Below are 25500 nucleotides of genomic sequence, written 5' to 3'. Positions count from 1 at the left end.
CAAGAGAAATGGAGAAGAGTGTTGAGTTGACTCAGGTTAAGGATTACATTTTACAAGGATGGCCTGAACTAAGAAAATTTTCTGGTGATATGATGAGTTATGCCAAAGTTCAAGATGAGTTGGCTGTTGAAAATGGAGTTCTGATGCGAGGTGATAAATTCATCCCTCCTTTTGCTTTGAGAAATACCATTATTGGTATTGCCCATGAGGGACATTTAGGAATTTCCTTTACCAGGAGACGCGTAAAGGATTTTTTTTGGTGGCCAGGAGTGGATGGTTGTGTTGAACACTATGTCCAAAAATGTCCAGAATGTGCTAACAGTGATAAGTCTGCTGTTCCTTTACGTTCTGAACCTTGTCCTGTGGCATGTCCTTTTGGTCCTTGGCAAAAGTTAGGTCTTGATTTCATTGGTCCATTTTCTGTTCTACCTGAGCGTGAGAGATTTGGGATGGTCTTAATAGATTACTTCTCAAAATGGCCAGAGGTAAAGATGGTTAAAGAGATAACGACTAGGAATGTAGTAGAGTTTTTAGATGATGTTTTTTGCAGGGAAGGAATCCCAGAAGAAATAGTAACGGACAATGGTCCACAGTTCACTAGTAAGGATTTTCAAGGCTTTATCACCAAATGTGGGATCGTGCACAATAAAATCGCTGTGTTCCATCCTGAAGCCAATGGCCAAGTTGAAAGATTCAACAGAGTTGTGAAGGAGGCGATCCAACTTTCTGTTAAGGGTCAATTAAATTGGCGTAATGCCCTTCAGTCTATGTTATTGTCCTATAGGACGTCCCCTAACTCTGTCACTTTGGTTAGTCCATTTGAACTTTTAAGGGGTCGAAAACCCAGTACTCGGTTGAATCCATGGTGGTTAAAAAAGAGTTTGGGTGATAATGGTGTTTCATCAAGAGTAGATTATGAGTTGGTTAGAGACAGAGTCAGCGCATATAAGGACAAGATGAAGGAAAGGATGGGAGCAAAGCAGGGATCTGTTAGCAAACATATTATCTCAGCTGGAGACCTTGTTCGTATTAAAAGAAAGGAAGGTGTTCCGAAAGGGGGTCAAATGTGGTCCCGTCCCGTGGAAGTCATTGAAGTTTTTAAGCATGCTGTCAGGATTGAGGATGGTAGTGTTTGGAACTTGAACAGAGTTTCTGTATTTAAAGGTCAAGGTATGCCGAATGACGTTGTTGTGTCAAGTGATGAGTCAAGCGATGACACCAATGTTTTTCTTGATTTTGAATCAGGTAATGTGGAACATCCTTCAAGGTGTCTTTTGAGTGAGAATGAGAATTCTGAGGCTGTAAGGACTTTCCCTTCCACTGCGATTTCAAAAAAATGTCCTAGGCCTCACCGTCTTCCCGAGAGATACAAGGATTTTGTCATGAGTTGAGATTTTACTATTGTATGATTTTGTCATGAATTTAAAATTCTAGTACTGTTTAGGTTTTCGTTTTTTTTTCTACCACTGTATAGTTTTTTTTTTTGTTTATTTTTTTTATTTACAGGAAGGGAGGTGTGTTGTATACTGTTATTATCTGTGACCACGAGATGGCACATGGCTCTGCCTGTGACATCTCGTGGCTGTCTTTGGCTGTTGTGCACATGCCCTTGTTCTGCATCTTTTAAATGTGCTTGATGAGATCTTGTGTTTTGAACGGCATTCTGAACTGATGCACAGACTTGTTAAGACGTGCCTCTAATAAACTCCTGCTACTGATCTCTCCTCGAGTCCTCCAGTCTTTCCTACAACTACTGCTGCTAATTCCTTGCAGGCCCCATGTCCCGACACCAATAGAGCAAGCAGCATATGTAACAGCTGCCTGCTCTAAACTCGAGACACATTGTGGTAAAAACCCGTTCAGACTAAAGGCCTTGTAAACTGTCTGCCACTGCTCCTCGCATTTCATATACAAGTGATCATTTGTCAGCGTCAATTAAAGTTTTAGTGCCTATCGAACCCTCTCTTGCATGGGGCAATGAAGTGCGCACTTTGGGAGAATATGTGCGCGCTGGTACCAAGTAGTTTGGATGCCCGCACAAGCGTGCATGGTACAAGGAACAATGCTCGTAAGTGGCCTTTTTTGTGCATTTTAGTTTTTGTTGTGCAATTAGGGCGTCAGACTTCACTTACCTATTTCCTTGACTTGAGAAGAGGGTCCCATAAGGCACAGCAGCAGGCAGCACAAACATGTCTCATATGCTCAGAACAGCGTATGGCCGTATGCCAGTAATGGTGGAGACTATGCCTCGGAAAGCACGTACGATGCATACGTACGCACTTCACTCTTGGGCCAAACCATGTTGTAGGACGATGAAGGCGGCATTTCTATCTCCCCCGTATGTTCCCAAATTGTGCGCGGCGCCCCTGGCTACTCATTACGGCGCACTGGGGTGCCGCGGCACACAGTTTGGGAACCACGGCCCTAGAGTTTTCACCAACGAGCACATTCTCCGGTTTGCTGGTCTATCGCCCCCTGGAGCCTTAGGGCAATTCCTTCCTAATCTCTCCACCTTAGTCGCCAATCTAGCCCTGGCTCCAGCTAATTTTAGCGTGCTTGGCGATTTCATTATTCATTTGGACGACTCTTCTAACCATGTAGCCAGTGAACTAGTACTGAATCTCCTGGCGATCCAACTTAAACAAAAAGGATTTGCCTCTACACATGTCAAAGGCCATCTTCTTGATCATGTATTTAGTAACCTGCACAAACTTGTCGTAGGTATCCCTACACCACTCCCATGGACGGATCACTTTCAGATTCCCCTAAATTGGGAGACCTTCGTGCCTCCTCCCCCCAAAGAACAGTACCTTTCCTGGAAAGGAAATGGTCTAGGCTCTCCTCTAATTGTTGGACCGCAGCTTTTGAAAACACAAGACCACTCAGCGATCCTAATCCCAATCTGGCCAGCAACAATTTTAATGTGTGGATCCAAAACTTCCTTGACTTAGTTCTCCCCAAGAGCCCACTCACAAACAAAACAGACAGAAAACAGCCCTGAGGTACTCCCCCAAACTGAGGGACTCAAAGCAATCATGTAGAAGACTAGAAAGAAGATGGAGACACAATTTCTCAGAGGCTAGGAAAGTGGATTATAGGAAGGCAATTAGGCTATACAAATCAGAAATCAAAATAGCCCAAACCACATTCTATGAAGAGAAAATAGGTACTGCTGCAAATTCATCTAAGGAGATTTTTCGTATTGCGAAATCACATACCACCTTACCCGAAAAAAACCCAATCACAGAGGGAGCACTAACTCGCTGCAATAATTTGGCAGCTTTTTTCCACCAAACAATCCACAACATTTATGTGTCCTTCCCTACCACAACGATTGAGCCCGAGGTGATCAGAACAAGAAGCTCTCATGCTAAATCCAAATACTCGTTAGCGTAATTTCCTCCCCTAGAAGGTCATTTACTGGACCTGATTATCTCCAGAGTAACCTCAGGCTCTCCGTCTGACCCTGCCCCCCGCAGCCCCTTACCTTATTTAATAATTCCATTCGCCTGATTAGCCTTGATATTTTGAATTGTTCCATCACCTCCGGTATGGTACCCACAGCATGGAAATGTGCGATGGTTAGGGCCTCCTGAAGAAACCTAATCTGGACCAATCCAATTTGGCCAACTATTGCCCAATTTCCCTTCTCCCTTGGCTGAGTAATCTGATTGAGAAACATATTAATATCACACTTGTTGACTATCTGGAATTCAACAACTTGTTGCATGATTCTCAAACAGGCTTTCGTCCTCAGCTTGGGACGGAAATGACCTTACTTTCAGTAAAGGAGGAGGCAAGGAGGTTATTGGACCAGGGAGGTACGGCGGCAATCATCCTCTTGGACCTCAGTGCCGCATTTGACACTGTTAACCATAAAAACTTGTCCCACAGACTTAAAAGCATGGGAGTGACAGGCACGGCACTAACCTGGTTTCAGTCCTTCCTCAGTGCCCGCTTCTTCCAAGTCTTTGAAGGAGATGTGGTGTCCTCCAGATTGCCTCTTAGCTGTGGGGTTCTTCATGGCTCTGCCAAGGGCCCTATTTTTTTTTAGAACTACCCGAGTCCACTGGCTGAGATTGTCCATCCATTCGGTATCAAGATCATCACCTACGCAGACGACACTCAGATAGTAGTAGCATTAAATCACTCTAAGAGTTCATCTAGCTCCCTAGGTCCTTGCCTTGAGGCGCTGGCCGAGTGAATGGAATTCTCTTGCCTCAAGCTCAACGGGGACAAGACGGAAATTATGTTTCTGGGCAAACCCTCCGTCTTTCATGCCCGCTCTACAGTGGCCCGTATGTCTTAGCCCTGCTCTACCTCCAAAGGCACAGATCAAGAGCCTTTGCATGTGGCTTGACAGCTCCCTTAATTGTAACCACCAGGCCACCAAGCTCTCAGCCACCTGCTATGGGCTGACATGAATGTTGCGGAAAATCATCCCTCTCCTTCCCTTCCAGGTGAGAAGAATTATGGTACATGCCCTCATACTCTCGTGCCTTGATTATAGGAAAGCCCTATATCTTGGAGCTCCCCAATTTACCGTCCACAAATTGCAATAGATTTAGAATTGTGCAACTCGCCAACTTCTCCAGATTCCCTGGTGGCAATCTGCAAAACTAGTACTGAAGAGTTTTCATTGGCTCACAGTTTAAAGCTATGTGCCTGGCTCACAGAGCCATCTGGAAGACTGGCCCGGCCATTACCCATTCCCTGATCACTCCCTATCTCCCAGAACCCTTCGCTCTAGTTCTGGCCACCCCAAAGAAAATACGAAGATCTGGATGGGGTGAACTCTCCTTTTCGTTCAATGCCTCCAAGACATGGAACACTCCCCCCCCCCCCCACTTTATGGAGGGGAAAATAACCTCTTGGCCTTCCTGAAACTCCTAAAAACCCATCTCTTCAAGACATCGCTTTAACTCCACGGCTCTTCTGTTTCTCTGTCAACAGCGCTGGGAGGCCTCAGGGTAGCCATGCGCTATAGTACATATATAAGTACAATTTGATTAATTCATTTCTTCATTCATATTCTACCCCCACCCCTACTGTTCCACGCACATTCACCACCCCACAATTATTCTTCCCACATGTTTCCCTGTGCTACAGGGAATTGGACAAGTGCCAGTAAAGCCTGTAAAGAACACCCAACTTCCCCACGATCTTAGGTCAACTTTTGAGCTAGTCAGCCATATTACCAACCTGTCCTCTCCCCTCCTGCTCTGCCATTATAACCTCCATCCTACTCCTCAGGCACCCCTTTCTCTTCTGCCCCCTTGTTGCCAGAATGTATGCTGCCCAAGAAAAGGCTCTTTAGAGCCACTTCCATGGCCCGAGCAGTGGGCCACGGTCCTTATTTATGTGGGCACCACCAACTTTTACAAACCTGCTCCTGTGGGGCGGACCATGATACCCCATGTGGCCCTTCTACAGCCCTCAGCAATTGCAATTCATTTCCTGGCACCTGTGGTCAGCCCCAACATGGCCGCCTTATGGCCCCCTCCTGACCCCAGGGCTCACACTTCTCACCCTGGCACCCACATGTGGCCCCCACATAGCCATAGCTTTGATATTAGGCCTCTAACAGCGACACAAATACACAACCCCATGCGGTCAGACCGCTTCCATTCCCTTATAACTTGGGGACTCGATCGCAGTTGCAATTGCCTCACTGCGAGCTCCCCTGCCCCTCCCTATAACCTCTGTGCCCCTCACCCATATTTTTGGCCACATGCTCATGAATGGCCGATGTGGCCTGGTCTGCCCCTGAAGAACCGCCCCCTCCATGACCTAGGCGTGGTGGCTTGCCTCATTGCAGAGCGGCCCCAAAGACTCACCTCAGCCTACCCTGCCTGCATATCAAAAGGCAGCAACAATCCCACAATGCTGTGAGGTCGGCAGTCACCTCTGATGCACATCACCAAATAAATTGAGACACCCACCCTCCTACAGAACTACACCACCTCTTCAAGTGCTCTAATCTCGGCTGACAAGCACTATCTTGCCAAATATGCTTACACAAACCACAGATAAAAGATCACAGCTAAAACGCCCCGTCACCAGGTCACCTTTTCCTAAAATGGTGGAAAAAATTTAAAAAAATGTAAATTGATACTTGTATAGCGCACTCCTCACCCCGCAAGGGTCTCAAGGCGCTTGTATGAATACCGCTGTGGAACCCATCCTGGCTTTCCCTGTGAGGCGTCCACTCCTGGGCACCCCCAAGGTGGAGGCCAGGCATCCTTAGCGTTGTGGGGGCCGTTGTGGAGATTAAGCAAGCTATTGCCCAGAGTTGCAGAGTGGGACTCCATGATTGGAATAGGCACCGAGGCGAGAATTATCAGGTCCGTGGAATTTTGAGCCCAAGACCCGCCGAGGCGGGGAATTGAACCCTGGTCCCAGGCTAGACATCTGCATCAGGGTCTGCCGCTCTAACCATTGAGCCAAAAAACAGCCCATATATATTCCTTGGGCTACGTTGGGCTCTATTGTAGCCCAAAACAAGGGGACAGTTGCTGTAATGCACCAAATCTCCCAATATCCCTGGGGGGTTTCCCTGCAAACCCTTATTATGGCTGAGGCTGGGATATTGGATTTTGGGCAGTCTTTAGCTGCCTGGAGCAGCACTGGCTGATGCTTTGTTGGGCCTTTCCGGCTAGGGCTGCACCAGAAATCACATGAAAACCCCTCAAGACTCATTGCCCTTCTTGGAGTCTCTGAAGTTGTTAAACCCCACCAAGGAACTTGCTCCATGCTTCACATTGAACTTCCTGGTGGGCGGAGTCTCCGGTCTGGAACATCGGCTGTCCAGGCAGTCAGAGCTCCCGCACAGCATTTTGGATTTTGCGTTTGACAACAGAAATTCAGATAAGTGCCAGAGGGTCTGTTACTAACTAGTGTGAGATTACTGATAAGCTTTGATAGAACAACAACACTAATCCAGAGTGTATTCCAGCAACCTGTGAGGCACGGACATTAACAGAGACTGCATTTAAAGCACTGTTGTGATGTTTATGGGCAGTTGCCTTTAAACTTTTAGAAAGCCTCTGCCTCAATTGTTGTGGTAAGTGTAAAACCAAAGCATTCATGAACCTTGAACTCAGTGTATACAAGTAACTCTTTGCATTCTGTGTGCAAGTGTCATGATGTGATTTTTGGACTCTCTATGTTGTAATATGATAGAAGATATGTAACTTGCGATGTTTGTTCTGAGTTAGAAACTGGTACCCACATCTACATGCAGGTCAACATGTAATAGGGGAAATATCCCCGTGAGGTAGCAGGATCTGAAAGCTGCAACAAAAGAGGACACTCCAATCTTCTCTTGAGGACAGTGGGTATAACTCAAGTGAGAAAATTGCATTTGAATTCAACTCAGGAGGGTGTGAGGGTATGATGTTGAAATGAAATATATTTTTCCAATGTTTATATGTTTCTATTTATTCTTACTTGAACAGGCTGGACTGCACTTGCTATCCTGTGAAATCTAGGATAACTATAAGTCAGCCAGAAGGCAAAGTCTTTGCGCTTATTTGTAAGATAATACGGAATAGATCTAAACGGCATGTCGTAAAGCATGCAGGTACAAGACTGGAGACCTCCCTGTTTGTTTTCTCCACAGGCACAAACACACACCCATCTGTCTTTCGTTATTTTCATTTATTTTGTTCTCAAACTCTCTTCCCTTGCGAGCATCGGTCAGGTATCAGTACAGAAGTGTCAGTGGGTCTTCCGATATTCTTGGTGAATGTTTGGTCCATAGTGCCTCTGCGACTACACACTGTGAGAAGAACGTGTTCTGCCTAAGCCTGATCCTGACAAAACATGGCGCATTAGTGCAAAGACTCTCAATGACATCAAGCAAACAGCTGAGAAGAGATTTATATGTACCATCACTAAAGTGCTTCAACTGTAACCCAAAGAGAAGAGTCTGAGTCGGTCCTCCACAACTTACTGAAGGCATAATAAGGCAATACGCCTCTCTGGGTCATGCAGAGGACCCTGGGATTGCTCATGTTTGGAAGGAAAGTCGGCGGCATATTCCCAACATCAGCAAAGTGGAAAACAAAGAGGCTAGTGGCAGAATATAGCCAGAAGAGGAGAGCAGAAACCTTTCAGTGGGTAACAGAGGCCCGAAACGCTACGGACAGAGGGATCCGGAGAGGTTCCAAAGTGGTCAAAAAAGACCAGTATCCTGGATAGAAATATGGATTGCCATTCAAAAAAGGGGATATGGACTGTTTTCCATCCAACGCAAATGAACCAGGATCATTAAGATAAGAGGAACTGAAGTTGTGACAAGGAACATATTGTGTTTTAAATGATTGCACCCAAGAACATCCTTAGAAATGAAGGAAGGAATCTCTGAGAATCCGAGGGAGGAACTAGAGTAGGGGAACAGAAAGAAAGCCACAGCTGAATTTCCAACAGCATCCAACTTGACCCTAGGATTGTCAGTTGGCCAAACGAGTCTAAGGAGCTTACCAAAATTGTGCAAATCCTTGCTGTAATCGTCTGCAGAAAGATCTGGAACAAACAGCAGGAACAGTATCTCCTGCAAACTCATACCTAACCAAACACATGGCTGGGGGACTTTGTCAGCTATGTCGTAGAATTAATGAAAGGACTCTTACAGAACCTAGGGTGACCAACCATCCATAAATTTCACGGACCGTCCGTTAATTGAAAGTCACGTCCATTTTCTCTGACGATCCCTCTTATGGAAGCATTTTGTCCGTAATTTTGAGAGGTACAGTGAACTGTACTGCTCACCTTTGAAATGCCTCCATTTTCTGAGAACTCCCTGCTGGGACCGCCTAGCACTCCTCTGTGCTCAAGAGCAGCCCCTACCCAGCCTCTTACAGACTGTGATGGACCTATTGTCTTACTGTCTGCAGGCATACAGAATAACAATGGGCTAGTCTGGGCAATTAAGGCATGTGGTGGGCCTGAAGGCAAGGAAAAAAAATTGAACAAATTATATGGAAGTAGCATTGTCCAGTTAGTTTTAAAAAACAAGCATATGCCATCGGCCACACGTTTGTACAATTTAGAACTTTTGTTTACCTAATACCTAATATAAACTTATTTTGACTTGCACTTATGTTGGTTGTCAATTTACTTATCTCCTCTGATGTGTCTTTAACCGCATCGCTGCGGCGGTCATTTTTGCGCTGGGCAGCTTTTTTACAAAAGCCGCGTTACATGACGAGCTCAGCTCGTCATCCGCACACGCCCCCCGTGGCTGATGACGAGCTGAGCTCGTCATCAGCATCGAAGGGGTTAAAACTTACCTTTTGTCCCAAAGTTTTGTCCTTAATATTTACCTTCTGTCCTAAATGTTTGTCCTGAATTTTGACCTTTTGTCCTGAATTTTTACACTCACCAACTTGAATTTGCACCCATGCCAGTTGGTCCGTCTCCAATGCCAGTGTACTCATTCTGCGTGCTGCCCATTCAGGCCCAGCTCATCCTGCCTATCTCCAGGCCTTCTACAGGTGTCTGTATGTTTGTGACAGTGTATAAGGGTGCCGGATTGTAAGTGGATGCTTGTGTGTGATGACCTGTGGGTCTGATGGCCTCCTTGCTGTATGTGTTCTGACCTGCGTTCATGGATACCTGCCATTTACTCATCAAAAATTGATGATTCTGTTTTCGCTCTCGCGAGCCCCGACTCCCTGAGTCTCAGCTCACAGACTCCAATGGAAAGTAGAAAGGAAAGAGTGCTTCAGCGACAAGGGCTCTCTTGCAACTTACGTTGACCAGTTTTGTATACTCATTAAAAAAAGTGTAGGTTAAAACTCGTCTGCATGCCTTCATGAAGCTTGAAACCGCTGTGCCTTCTACTGAAGACATTACAGATGTTTCTATCCCAAATTCTTATTCATATCTGCTTTGTGTTCTTTTATGATGTGAGACAAAGCACGCCTTTCCTTTCAGCCATGAGCAATTTACGTCCTGAAAGTTGCACCTCCTGCTTTTAGTGTTATGTGAATAATAGCTCCAGTATACTAAACGTGCACTAAAGATCTAAGACTGGCAGAAGGTGTCACACAGCACATGAGTCCTCATGGTAGCTATGCATTAGTCATGCTACCATGCGTCTCTCAACACACTTTCTATTATGCTTATCTCTTTATTTTATGAAGTGAACTTCTGTCTTTGATTACAGTTAACCATAATGAACTATTGCATTAGCCTTTAGTTATTCCATGTCAGGCATGATAACATAAACCAGAAGTACAAAACCAGAAAGGTAAAACTGGCATGACATGAGATACTAAATCCTAAAGTGGCAAAAAAAGAACCCTAAACTAGAGAAAATGTGCTAAAATAAGTGAAAGTACATAACGTCTGAAACAGCTGCAATTGTTGTGTCTAGCCTGGCTTTTATGTCTGTGCATTCTGCAATTGTAGCATGTTGAGTAATAGTGTCACTGTGTTCATGACATCTGCAAATTTCTAGTTCTGTATCAATACATTTATAGGTTTATGTAGCGTGGCTTATCACACGTGAGGGTGTCCAGCTGTTGTCCATGGGCACAGGCAGATTAGGGGTCAGCTGCATGAACATTTCATTTTGCTAGTCTCTAATTGTGATTTATTTTACTACTCGCAATTAGAGACGCCCAAAGTGAAACGTACTAACGTGTCTCAGACAAATTAGTGATTCTGAAATGAGTTACAAGAGACCAGTCTCATCAATATTCATGAGGCAGGACGCAATTTGTGACCCTTTAGGAATGGGTAATAACAAAGGGATGGTGGCCTGCTGCGGACCGCAGACCACCATGTCTGTGTTTGCTTTTAAATGAAGCAACATTTTCTTTTTAAATACAGCCAATTTTCCTTAAAATCTGGCTTTTATGTCTGTGCATTTAATATATGGTTCCTTTTCAGTAGGCAATGAAGCTGTTTGGCGAGCACATTTTGCATTTTCTGTAGTTTGAAAAGGCGTTAACAGGCCTCCTCCGTGATATAACCCCTTGGCATAGTCAAGGTCAGAGAATACTAATGCGGTCAGAAAATACTAATGTATGTACTACCAAGGTACATGAAAATAGATCAAAGTCATCTCATCTTATCGAGGTTTTGTTTAATCAATTGATTATATATTGTTAAAGGGTTAGGTTGAAGTTCATGGTTGCCCAAAACGTCCTCTCTTCCACCCAGAGTTGCGGTGGTGGTCCTAGTTCATGGGGTAGAATGGTAGGAGGCTGGTAGATCATCCAGTTGCTACATAAAAGAATCTTGATTTTCCATTGTAGAGTTTGAGAAGGTTAGTAAACATTCAGTGATCAATTGCTTGGCAGCATTTCCCAACGGAGTCAAGATCAGATAAAAGTTTGTTCTTTAGGATCATTTTCTTATGAGTAGCTTAGTTGTAGCAGATGAATTTATAGAAGGACATCAGATTAGGTAGTGGTTTGGAATAGTTGATGAACAGGAGAAGAGCAAACCTAGAGTTTTGAGGAACACCAGTGATCGATAGAGCTGAATGGTTCAGAGACACAGAGGGAAAACTCTATGGAGAGCAAGGATTCCATGAAATGCTAAATCATGAGGTGTCTGTAGGAATTTGGGGAGTGGAACTGTGTCAGAATCAGTGATACCTCAGTCACAGAAGAAACCATTTTAGTACTGTGGGAGCAGGTTATCCTCAAAGAATTCCTGTATTTGCTTTAATCCCGATCTTTCAATCTGTTTGCCTCAGAAAGGAGCCTTTCCTATTGGTTGGTGGTTACTACAGTCAAATAGCTTAAGGCCATGTTTTTTCGTACAGGTTTTATGTGTGTTGTTTTGAGTTCTCTTGGGAAGGTGACTGTCACTACGGGGTAATTTACTATATCACTTGCTGAGACAGTTGCAGAGCTTTTAATGATGATGTTAATGAAAATATATCCTGGACACAAGTTCACCAGTGATCCAGAGGTGCCACAATCTTATGTTGTGGATAATCGGACTGTTATTAATGCAGGGGTATAGTTTTTTTTGCTATTTTCATTAAATAATTTGCCAGATAATCACGTAGCTCTTCAGACTGTCTCATTTTCGTATCAATGTATGCTGGATTCTGGAATTCATTAATTATTTTATGAAGTTCTTTTTCTGGTCTAGGCAGGCATTGAGATACTGTGTGAGTAGTGTTTTGTTTTGCTTTTTATTAGCTTCAGGTGCGTCAGGATGACTGCCAACTCCAAGGACCTCACATAAAGCTCTGGGAACTTGTGATATTGTGTAATATTGTGTAATCAGGAGACCCATGAATGTGGACAGTGCAGGGTCAATAGACTACACCTCTAATTTCAAGATAGTACACAAGGCAGGGTTGAAAGTGCTGGAAGAGAACACCCACTGCCCACTTCCATGAACATGCACTCTGATCCCCTGGGCCATTGCTAGAATTAAATCAAAAGTGAAACTGTTATTTTAAAACATTACAGTGACAGTGTATTATTCACCACACTCTGTTGAAATCTAATGACTCCTGGCTTTAATCCCTTGCGTGGTGCCGTTGGCCGTCGCGAGCACTACCTTTGTAGTGCTGCGCATGTCCAACAGCCGACGCGGCCCCGCCCGCGCAAGGAAACGCCCCCACTGTGGCGGAATCACCACTGCAGTTAACAGGTTAGGTTGACCAGTGTAATTGGGTATGAACATGTTTTTTTTTTCTCCAGTTTCTGTTTGTTTCAATAGATTCTTTTGTTGCAAATGTTTACACCAACTATAAAACCTGAGAAACAAATAGAACATTCTTCTGGTTGTGTTGTCTTATATTTTTCAGTATGGTGTCTCACACCATCAAGTCTGGTCAATTTTTCTTCATTCTTTTCCAGTAAATGTTGTGGTATCTACAGTCGGAAACCCTTCACTTGAAGGTCGATGATGATAATTCCTCCAGTCTGGAAACTAATGCACCTTCAAAATAATAGCAAATACCTGATGCTCACCTGACAGGAAGGAAAAGCAAATGGATGGCTCATTACTCATTGTCATTTTGTGCCTGACCCCACTAACAAAAAATCTTGATCCAGAGTTTGAAAGATTTAGCATTACATTTGCGTTACTTTTTAATTGAAGACCTTGCACTGCTATGCATCAGGCAGGCGTTACATAGGTGATGCATGGGTGTTTCGCAGCATCCACCCAAGTATTTGTTGAATACCCATATCCACAAAGACTGGTAGGCATGGATTTGCGCAGTCTTGTGCCTCCCTGAGACTGACGGAACAAGAAGTAATATTTTTATTTCTCCTCTTTGCATGTGTACTGCATTCTGCAGCGCACATACAAGAGGAAATAGCCACAAAGGATAGTTTTTGAGCAGGAAGACCCTGCACAAAATCATCCTGACTGTAATGCAAACAATATTGCACTATGGCACATGAGTGCCTATTTTGGTGCTAGGCAGCATCAAGTGCGTCTGTGTATGGAAGAGCAGGGCTGTGTGATTTCTTTGAGGATAAGATGCCGCAAAGCAGTGCAACAACTTTGCTTTTTGTGCAGCGCTCCGCTACTTTTTCAGTAAATCTGGCCCATAATTCTAATTAGGATTTTTGCAGACTAATCTAAAATTGCCCTATGATAAATTAAAGGAATGACAATATCTGACAAATGTTAACGTTTAAAATGAAAAAAAAGAAAAAATATGTGTTTTTTGATATTGCAAACCAAAGCTCCCAACAGATTGTATTTCACCATACCTGTTGTGTACGTTATTTCTCCGATAAATCTGATTGTGTGTTGTACTTGATTGATGTTTTCTAGAGACTCATACTGATTTAATGTACATCAAAATGTCCATTTGATGACCCACAGGCCTTATATAAGCTAAAGTGCTGTATGCGAAAATAAACTATATTCAGTTCCCAGCAGTCAGCAAATGGTCCTATTTCAGAGACATGTCATTTTGGAAAACAAAAGTTTAGATGGAGTTTCACGACCTTCAAAAGATCAGAACAATAACATACAAGGAAGAAACTTTTGAAAGACATTAATTAACATTTCAAACGTCATGCTCTTGTTGGGCATCGCTGTATTAAGGTATTATGTCATATTAATCTAGATTCGAGAACATAAGAGTTACATTGGAGTTACTGTGGCCAAATAATTAAAATATCAGATAGTAGTTCCAATTCTTCCTTTATTTCAATTCCTGCTTCGATCTATAATTGTTACACACTGGAATTTACCAAACAAGGGCAAGTTTGAGCTCAAAAGTATTCAGATATCTTTTGGAATTGCATCTCTGCACTACAAGTCCATTTGACTTGTCCTCCCAAAAATACCCCTGCAAGAAGGCCGGAACACCACAACATCAACACATAAAAAATATTTGTGACACGCACGCTGATTTTCTACGCACGTCATACATAACATACTGTCTGGAATGCATTCAAAACCAGATATGGCCCGACGCATATTGTTGAACTAAACTTGATCCGCTACAGGAATAATGAAAACATTTATAAAAATACTATAAGCACCTCAAGATGACTACCAGCACATACTCAGGGGCTAATTGTGATTTTGGTGGTGCGAGAGCGGGGCGGGACACCACCGCCTCACACCACCAAAGACGCCTGCCACCGCCCTCCAGAAAAGGAGTTTTCTCCTGGTCTGTCAGGCAGTCATTTGGCGTTCCCATAGCAGTGCATTGAAAAAGGCACCACAGTGGGAATGCCAAAGCAAGTTCCTGCAGGGCATGGACTGTTTAGTCCATGCCGTGCAGGAACTGTGTGTGTATGAACTCAGGGGGCACACCATGTGCCCCCCTGCATGCAACCCAGCTTAAAGGGGCAACAGAGGGCTCTTTAGGTCCCCCTTTGTTTCCCCACGGCTCACTGCCATGAAAAGGCTGGAGGTGGAAAAACTCAGGATATGCTTAACGGTGCTGCAATGGCACTGCCTAGCATATTGCATATGTGATTTAAACACTACACCTGAGCACACCCAATCATTATATCTATAATCCAGTCTTCATGTACAACACAGAAACAGCAACATCAAATTTTAGTCCTTGCACAGTGTAATCCAATTTCCCACAGTTTCCAGTCAGGGGAAGTAATCTCACTCCTCAATCAGATCTGTGTGTTTATTATTTTCCAATCAAAAAATCTGTTGATACAGCAGCAGCCGACGTGCGTTTCGCCCACATGGCTTTTTCAAGGCTGCAAAAAGATAGGTGTACACTATTTTTAGAAAATGCACTCCCATTGTTCATATTTCACAATGTGTACACCAACCTAATTGATTCGACATCAAGCCCTTTTTTTGTGCATAGTGAACCCCAGTGAATTTAAAAAATAAAATAAAAAAAACACCTTCACTTTTCACATAGTTAAAAAAATAATCATGTTTTACATACATTTAATACACGCGGTAAACAACCTCCCAATGAAGTCCCAACAATTAATGTACAGAATGAATCCATGGATTCATAAACATTACCAACTGGGACTGTATAGATAGAAATGAAGAATTTTAAGATAAGTGTATGCTCTCTCTCTCTTGTTTCAATTATTGTAGTTCACAGCATGTGTATAGAAATTTGAAGTCCCCTGTTTATGTTGGTGGACTGCACTAAGTCTGGAGGGGTTCTGTACGGTACCCCCAGCCGGCTGGTTTGTCATAAGTGCACATTGGCAGTTCTATAATCTTCACCAAGATACCTTGCCCGATCATTAGAAATGGTGGGCTTGTAAAATGTCGAATTATACACGGATCGTCGTCACTATCAAAAATAGACGGAACCTACAAATGTGAATCGCGTCATTCGCGATTCATTTAATATCCAACTTATGGATGCTCTTTTGATGAGAAACTTGAAGATAACATTGAGTTTTTACACATTACAAAATCGTGGCCATTGTCGCCGTGTAACAAAAGACACTATCTTGATAGTCTGCTCTCTATGTTTAGTGAGGCACACAGGGCCGGTAAGTTTAAATTAATGGCGGCAGTATGTGCGCGTCACTCACCATGCGAAATGATTAGACGTACAGACACTGTAACGGATATCAAAGCGGGGAATATTAACAATGCGAGCAGCGCTGAAAAGCACTGACAAACAGGGTGGGGGAATCAATCTTGAAGAAAACTTCTTTGTTTTCTAACATGAATATATACTTTATGTTTCTCCTTTAAACTGCCCGCCCTGCGCCATTAGATGCCATCCTAAGCCCTTTGGATTTATCAGGATCCGGTAAGGGGGAAAAAACAAGCAAGATGCTTAAAGCAGAGTTAACATTTTATGATTGAAGATTACAGGCATCTTTCTAATTGGATAGCTAAGGGGACTTATGCACTTATTTGGGGTAAGGACCAAATACGTTTTTAGGTTACTAAATATTTTAGTGTCACGAGCAATATTTTAATTATTAAAGAATCAACACACTGGAGTAGTTAAATCAATCTACCCATGTTTCTATCTCATGAGAGATACAATGTTTTTTAAAACAAGCCACTTGGCATGTGGGACAAAAATAAGGATTAAGACTTGAAGCTCGCAGACAAATAATAAAACTCTACTGTTCTCTCATAAATGATGGCCAGTAATTGTTAATACAGTATAGAATGGACGTGGATAATTGACTCACATTATCTTCCTTTGTAGAAACATGGAGAGAGAAAACATCGTTTTCACTAAAGCTCATCTACTTTTGGGCAGAGATTACTCAAGGATTCAAATGCTTTCTGCTTGACCTCAAAAACTTTTGATTCAGCTTATCACTTTAAGGTGAGATTAGTGAAGAATTTTTAAAAGGGATTGTGCACAGGGTGTTGGTTGCTTGGGGTGCACATGACACAATAATTTATGTAATATTGTGTTGTTTGTAATCACTTTCGTGACAGGGACTCATTAAGAGTTCCTATTGGATAACAGTTTATAAATTATTTCCACCAACATAAATGGGACTTCATTAGGAGGTTCTGTTTACTGTGCGTATTAAATGTATGTAAAACATGATTATTATTTTAACTATGTGAAAAGTGAAGTTTTTTTTTTTTTTATTCACTGGGGTTCACTATGCACAAAAAAAAGGGCTTGATGTCGAATCAATTAAGTTGGTGTACACATTATGAAATATGAACAATGGGAGTGCATTGTCTAAAAATAGTGTACACCTATCTTGTTGCAGCCTTGAAAAATCCCTGTGGGCGAAATGCGCGTCGGCTGCTGCTGTATCAACTGATTTTTTGATTGGAAAATAAGAAACACACATATCTGATTGAGGAGTGAGATTGGATTACTTCCCCTAACTGGAAACTGTGGGAAATTGGATTATTTATTTTTTATTTATTTATTTAACTTGTAACGCGCAACAGCTACCCACAGTGGGTTTCCCGGCGCTAGGGATAGACTCAAGAAGAAAGGAACATATCAGATATTACCAGCAAACTCAGGACAGCGGGGCTAACTGAAGACAAAGATCACTCAAAAAGCAAAGTCTTGAGTCCCTTCCGGAAACATAGCAGATTATTCTCTAATTTTAAGATAACTGGTAGGGGGTTCCAGAGCTTGGGGCCTAAATGAGCGAAAGATCGCCCACCTATTCTAGCAAGTTTGAATCTCAGGATACTAAAGTCTCCATTGCCAGAAGATCTAAGGGTGCGGTGTGTCCTATATGGTTGAACTTAGTTCTGTAGGTATTTCGGGGCTGTGCCCTGTCTGATCTTAAACAGGTAACATAAGGCTTTAAATTTGATCCGGCTTGAAATTTTAAGCCAGAGTAAGTCCCGCATAGCAAGCGATGCTGAAGTTTTCCTGGGCCAATGAACAACGGAGAGTTAGCTCCTAATCAGTTAGGCTGAGCATTAAACATAATAAACCAAAGAAAATGCCAAAACTGATGTGTAAATTAAACATACAATTTTGTTCATAAGCTAGAAAAACTCATTCCAACCTACGATATTGCTAATAAATAGCGTTTTATTCAATCAATTCAGAGAAAATTATTTCAAAGGAATTAATGCATTTTATACAGTACTACACCATTATATTATACAACACTCATTCAACTAGTCTTTCATATCACACACATACAAAATCAGACATCCATATGTACATAACTTAAAGAATTATCAAAAAAAGGGGGAAAGAAAAGAATTCAGAGAGAAAGAAACAAAGGCTGCTCAACCGATACTCATCTGTAATATACCATCTATCTATACATATATACACAACACGGGATTACTCGTGAACAACTTAAATAATATCACACATTGTATATACAGGTTGAAGCATTCGAGTTCTCATTTGTTTAAGTTTTTCACTTTTTGAGAGAGCAGCACTTTGCAAAGGGCCTACGCGTTTCGAGTCCTGTACAATGGGAGGACTCTCATCAGGGCCGGGGGGGGTTATCTAGAAAGAAAAATATCTCCATGTCAGGTTTATGCTCGAGACCTTTACAAGAAACCTTTTAGCATCAAGACCGATTCTCTCGCACAGCTTACCCTACTGGTCTGCTAGGCCACTTGACAGGTGTAGAGAGCTGGGATGCGGTGGGCAGCGCTCACTGGAGGAGAGGGCGTAGTCACACTAAGGATTTAAGGGCAGCAATAAGCCTGCAGTGTTGAGGCTAGGCATAAACACATAGACAAAAGCAGGGGAGGACCAGTTCTTACCTTGCTTGATCAAAGTGGACCGGGGACTAATTGGTTGTCCGTTATCAAGGTTAGAACGGGGAGACGGACGAGGTCAGGGGTGCCTGTGGGTAAAGACAAGTGGCGAAGCATAAGGGATTGAAAAACCCTGGTGGACAGGTACCCTAGATCTATAAACACAGGGTCATGCGCATGCGCTGTGGATAGCGTGAACGGTGTGTGGTCAACTAATAAAGCAGAATCCACATAGGACGCTACTCTCTGGCGCGTGGCCATCAAATTAAAGACCTTCAATGGACCATAATCTCCAAGGTGGAGCGCGACCCTAGAGGAGGAGACTGGGATGCCAGACTCTCCAAAAGGGAGGCGCTCCTAATTGTGAAGTTCAACACGGCCGTCACTGGCCTCAATGAACTATCAGAGATTTATAAACTTTGAAGTGCCTTCTGCCTTTCTACTGGCCCCCCAGCCCGTCACTATATTGTGTCTGTAGGATGAACTCATTCCAGTACCTGGTGTTTAACCGGTACACTGTCTGTAGACTGCAGGATTCATGCGCAGGTATTGCAACACTGCAACCCTTCTCAGCGCCCACGCGACAGAGAGTAGCGTCCCATGGGGCACACTGTCTGTAGACTGCAGGATCCATGCGCAGGTACAGCAACACTGCAACCTTTCTCAGCGCCCACGCGCCAGAGAGTAGCGTCCTATGTGGATTCTGCTTTATTAGTTGACCACACACCGTTCACGCTATCCACAGCGCATGCGCGAAGGATCAGCGCTCCGGAGACGCCGACCGAAACGAGGAGACTCCGTCCCTTAGGTGCGTTGTTATTTTATTTCAAACGCGGAGCATTTCTAAGCTTGTGTCCTCCCGTCCCGAGGGCCCCGTGGTGACTTACATTTTGTGGCTCTATTGCAGGAGTCGAAAGAATACCTTTCAGCATCCGCCCAAACTCGTGTAGGACGTCTGATTTCCAAATTCAAAAGCCTACTTTGAACAGGTATGACCCTGTGTTTATAGATCTAGGGTACCTGTCCACCAGGGTTTTTCAATCCCTTATGCTTCGCCACTTGTCTTTACCCACAGGCACCCCTGACCTCGTCCGTCTCCCCGTTCTAACCTTGATAACGGACAACCAATTAGTCCCCGGTCCACTTTGATCAAGCAAGGTAAGAACTGGTCCTCCCCTGCTTTTGTCTATGTGTTTATGCCTAGCCTCAACACTGCAGGCTAATTGCTGCCCTTAAATCCTTAGTGTGACTACGCCCTCTCCTCCAGTGAGCGCTGCCCACCGCATCCCAGCTCTCTACACCTGTCAAGTGGCCTAGCAGACCAGTAGGGTAAGCTGTGCGAGAGAATCGGTCTTGATGCTAAAAGGTTTCTTGTAAAGGTCTCGAGCATAAACCTGACATGGAGATATTTTTCTTTCTAGATAACCCCCCCCGGCCCTGATGAGAGTCCTCCCATTGTACAGGACTCGAAACGCGTAGGCCCTTTGCAAAGTGCTGCTCTCTCAAAAAGTGAAAAACTTAAACAAATGAGAACTCGAATGCTTCAACCTGTATATACAATGTGTGATATTATTTAAGTTGTTCACGAGTAATCCCGTGTTGTGTATATATGTATAGATAGATGGTATATTACAGATGAGTATCGGTTGAGCAGCCTTTGTTTCTTTCTCTCTGAATTCTTTTCTTTCCCCCTTTTTTTGATAATTCTTTAAGTTATGTACATATGGATGTCTGATTTTGTATGTGTGTGATATGAAAGACTAGTTGAATGAGTGTTGTATAATATAATGGTGTAGTACTGTATAAAATGCATTAATTCCTTTGAAATAATTTTCTCTGAATTGATTGAATAAAACGCTATTTATTAGCAATATCGTAGGTTGGAATGAGTTTTTCTAGCTTATGAACAAAATTGTATGTTTAATTTACACATCAGTTTTGGCATTTTCTTTGGTTTATGAAGTTTTCCTGGGAACATTCCGAAGCAATCGGGCAGCCGCATTTTGGACTACCTGCAGAATTTTAATGGTTGGAACATCAGCTCTCAAATAGAGAACATTCCCGTAGTCCAGGCGGGAAACAACCAGCGCCTGGACAACAGTTCTCTCAGTGGAGAGGGGCAGCATCCATAAGATTTTCTGTAGCCATCTTAAGGTGACAAAACAGATCGCAGCAACCTTTTTAGCCTGTTGCCTCATAGATAACTTGTCGTCAACAAGAAAACCAAGATTTCGCACCACTGTAGCTGGTTGAGGAAGTGGTCCCATATCGCTAGGCCAGTGTTGGGGGCCCCATAGATTTTTATTTTTGCCCAGTATCACCACTTCTGTCTTCTCCCCATTTAATTTCAGACAGTTCCTCTGCATCCACTCGGCCACACGTACCAGGCTGGGCCTTAAAGCAGAAGGGCTGTTATCATCACAGCCAGACAGAGAGAAGACAATTTGGGTGTCGTCAGCATAGGAGTATAGCGTCAGCCCCGCTTCCTCCACAATGGTGGCCAGGGGTCTTACGTAGATGTTAAACAGTAAGGGGCTGAGTATAGATCCCTGTGGAACACCATAAGCCGATGGACAAACTGCAGATGTGGTTTTTGCCGAGAAAACCTGGAAGGTACGCCCTCTCAAGAAGGAGGCAATCCAGGCTAAAGCCGGACCTGCCACTCCCAGAGAACAGAGAGATTTCAGGAGGATGGAATGGGACACGGTATCGAACGCAGCACTCAAATCCAACAGGATGAGTGCAGATGTTTCACCTTGATCGATACTGTGTCGTAAACTCTCCGTAACTCCGAGAAGCGCAGTCTCTGTGGAATAGTGGGCTCGGAAGCCAGACTGGGAAGAGTGTAAAAAACCAGAACTCTCCACAAGATGATTCAATTGAGTATTGATGTGCCTTTCCAGGGTCTTCGAACAGATGGGCAACAGGGAAATGGGCCTGAAGTTAGCAGGATTAGAGGCATCCGCACCAGCCTTTTTTAGGAGGGGCACCACCATTGCATGTTTCCATGCCTGGGGTACATGAGATTCCCTTAAAGAAGCATTAAGCAAATTTATAAATACCTAATACAGGTTTGGGTCTAACTTCTTTATGATCTTAGCAGGTAAAGAGTCTCGAGGAGACCCTGATTTCACACTGTTCAGGCATGCAAGGAAAGAGGAATCATCGAACAGTTGCCATTCCGTGAGCTTCACTGGAATAACAGGACTTTCGGGCAACAATAAAGGTCCAGTCAGGGATTTCTCTGTCAAAGGGGGAGAGCTCAAGGAATCATAGATGTGCTCAACCTTAGAAATAAAAAACTCCGCTAGCGAGTGACATTGAGCCTCATCCAAGGGAGGGGGAATTGGAGTGGTATCAGCTTCTGCTAATTTCTTAACAACAGAAAACAGAACTCGGGGACAGTTTTGCGCTTGTGTTACCGTATTCACAGTGTAAGCAGCTCTCGCACTTTTGCACTGCTTATGGTAACCTCTAAGGGCTTCCTTATAGGCCACTTTCCACGAGACGGAATAGTTACGCCTCCATCTCCTCTCAAGTGCCTTACAGTTTGCCAGAAGAAGCTTCAGCTCCTCTGAGAACCACGGCACAGGCTGACGATGTGACATGGAACACTTCGATGTCAGAGGAAGCATGATGTCCACTGCATTACTTAGCCATTTTGATACCACATCGTTGAGCTCTGATACGGGCCAATCAGCATCAGGAAGAGACCCTAAAAGATGCTGATTAAACTTAATGGTATCGAGTTTGCCCCAACTACGTATCTGCTCGTCTTTGCTTTTACTGCTCCTGACCTTGGTCTTGTTTAGTAGCAGAGAGAAAAAGACAGCATAAAGGTCAGACCACTCCAAAGGGCGAGCTTTCTGTGAGCAATCATATCGAAGATTTGAGAAGATTGGATTCAACAGATGACCCGCAGAGTGAGTAGGTCCGGAGTTACACAATAAGAGATTAAGGACTTCGAGATCAGATAAGAGATGTTGACTTAATGTACAGGACGAGTCTACTAAATGAAGATTTAAATCTCCAAGAATAGTCAAGTTAGCCACCCTCAGCATCAAAGGAGCTAGAGCTTCCACCAGGGAAGACACCCAGGAATTGGCATTACCTGGAGGGTGATATATCAAAATACCCGACAAAGTCAATTGGGCATTAATCGTAAGCTTAAAAAGGGAAGCTTCACTTCCACGGAGAGGGAAAGTTTCAAGTTGGCATGTGTACAAAGATTTAAAAATTATAGCTATACCCCCCCCCCTTTGCCTGTATCTCTGTCCTTTCTCATTATTACATAGCCATTCGGGATGGCGGCTGCAATGTCTGGGCCAGAGCTCTCGTGGAGCCAGGTCTCAGTTAAAAAGACAGCATCCGGATTTTCATCGACAAGAAAGTCGTGAATATTAAACTTGTGCTTGAGGAGGGGCCTAGAGTTGATATTCCAAAATTTCAGCGGAGGGTGAGCCAGGGCAGTTTTATTTTTCCTCAGCCTACCACGTGCTTGAGTACGAGACATTCCTTTGCACCTTGACATTTTTCCATATGAAATGCGCAGCCTGAGCATATGAAATTATGCGCTGGTAGGACACACCAAATACAGTCGGCATGTGGAGCTTGCCTCAGTTCTTTGAGTTCCTCACCAGTATGTTTATGAACAATGGTTGGAGTAGCATCCAAATTGGAGAATAGTCCAGAGGATCCAGCCCCTGGGCCCGTCCAGGCGCGGACAGGCGCAGACGGGCTGGACTCAGGCGTGACTCCGGCGTGCGACCGGCGCTCCCACTGCGCGCTACCGCTGCGCGTTAGCTTGGCCAACTTAAATACAGCTCTCGAGTGTCCTGCTGGACACTAGAGCGTAAACAAAGATGGCGCCTCCAGGCGTCCCGATTTCCCCCAATATGGCCGCTAAGTCGGTAATGCAAGGGAGGGGACCCGCTTAAAGAGCGGTGAACTAACAATTATGGTGCAAGTGTGCAAAGTGGACACCTAAAAACAGGGGAAAAGACAAGTAAAATAAAGCAAATGACAAAATGGGGAGTTTTAAAAAATGCCACACAAATGTGTCGATAATTATGCTAAAAGTCTGTCTGCCCCGCGCTGTTCGTAGAGTCCCTGGTGTTACCTTGGCAAGGGCTAACACTGGTCTTGCCCAGCTTAAATACAGCTCTCGAGTGTCCTGCTGGACACTAGTATGTGAAAGAGAACAGGAGTGAAACCCATAAACCAAACTGGGACTGGGTATAGAGGATATATAGGATACAGTGTCCCAATAGGTAGCAATGTCAAAGACAGTTTGAAAAAATGCATACAATAAGTATTACAAGAAAGGAAACACAAGGAGTCTCAATGCATTCAAGAAATGGTATTAATCACCAATTTGTTAAAAATGGAGAGCACAGTTAAGAGGCAGCACTGTACATGAAAACATTCATGAAGCAACCCAAATAACACTTGGTGACAGGGTGATGACAAAGTGAAGGTGACGACGCAAGTGAACGTGGTGAACAGCGTGGTCGGCGCAAAGTGAGGAAAAATCAAAAAACATGCTTCACATTAAATATACATGATTAAAATGTTTTGAGTTTTAACACAGTTCTGAACCTGGGGAAAATGCGCCAAAAGATCGCGCTGTGTTTGTCGACGGCGTTTCGATCCTTGATGATTTAGGATCCTCTTCAGGACAGGGTTGGCGATGATTTGGAGTGCTGCGTGGGGAAAAGGGTAAGTTAACTGATAGGGCATGGACACACGGTAGCCTACTTAAGGGGGTGAATGTGCCGAGTGGTAGGGCAATTCACAAAGAGTGGAATTGGCCAGTTTAATGAAAAGGGCCTATCAGTGTTGGCTGTGGTAGGGCACATGCAATTATTTACCATGTGAGTAAGGAAAGGTTGGGCTAGAGTGAAGGACAGGGGAGGGGGGAGAGAAAGGGGTATCGGTTGCATACCTGGAGTCTCAGAATGCTGGCAGTAAAGGGGGTCAGTCGTGCAGTGAAAGTAGGCCCAGGCGATCAGAGTTGGATCAATGATCGTGGCTGGGTGAGTCCGGGTCTTGATTATAGAGCCGGTGCGGCGCCTGAAACAAGAATCTGGTTTTAGGCATGGGAAAAAACGGGCGCGCAAAGATTAGTCAAAAGGTCACCGTTGTGACCGTGGATCGGTGGGGGGCAGGTGAGATACCTGAATAAATCTGGAGCTGGCAACGGATGAATCCGTAGAGATGGGTTCCCGCGATGAATTACGCGTGGAAGGCAGTCGTCTAAGAGAACCAGGAAGTAACCAGGAGGAAGGGGGCGTGGCCCCAAGGGAAGGGCGGGCGTGAGAACGAACAGGGGAGGGGAACAATGGAGAGGGCAGCGCCTAGGGGTAGGGTCTAGTAACGTAGAAGATAGGGAAGGGGCGTGGGGAGGGTGGGAAACGGGGAGGAACACTGCGCTAGAGACTAATGATCAAAGAAAAAGTTTCATGACGCGCAAGAAAACATATTGTTAAACAATCACGGTCATGTAAGATTGATAGATGTTATACCCGTACAATAGTTATACATTGAAAATTGAATTGCAGTAAAACATGGATAATTACAAAAACGCTACAATGATTACAAGCGCAGTGAGGCATGAATAATTGTGAGCAAGCCGCTATAATGGGCGGCGGGATCAGTTCAACAGGGGCAGTTGATGTCTGGGTAGGACCACTAAATTAAACTGGCAGAGTCAGTTACGGGGAACTCGAGTATAGAGCAGGTTTAGAAAATCTGCATGAAAGTTCAGGTGATTATTGTACTGTTCCACTCATCAAGGGTGTTAAGGCCCCTATTTACAGAATCAACAAGTGAGATCCATTTACATTCAGCTCGGTTTAGCATTATGTTCATGTTGCCACC

This window comes from Lissotriton vulgaris, chromosome 4_1, assembly GCF_964263255.1.
Source record: "Lissotriton vulgaris chromosome 4_1, aLisVul1.2, whole genome shotgun sequence".
In the NCBI taxonomy this organism is placed as follows: Eukaryota; Metazoa; Chordata; class Amphibia; order Caudata; family Salamandridae; genus Lissotriton; species Lissotriton vulgaris.
This window is presented reverse-complemented; position numbering follows the sequence as displayed.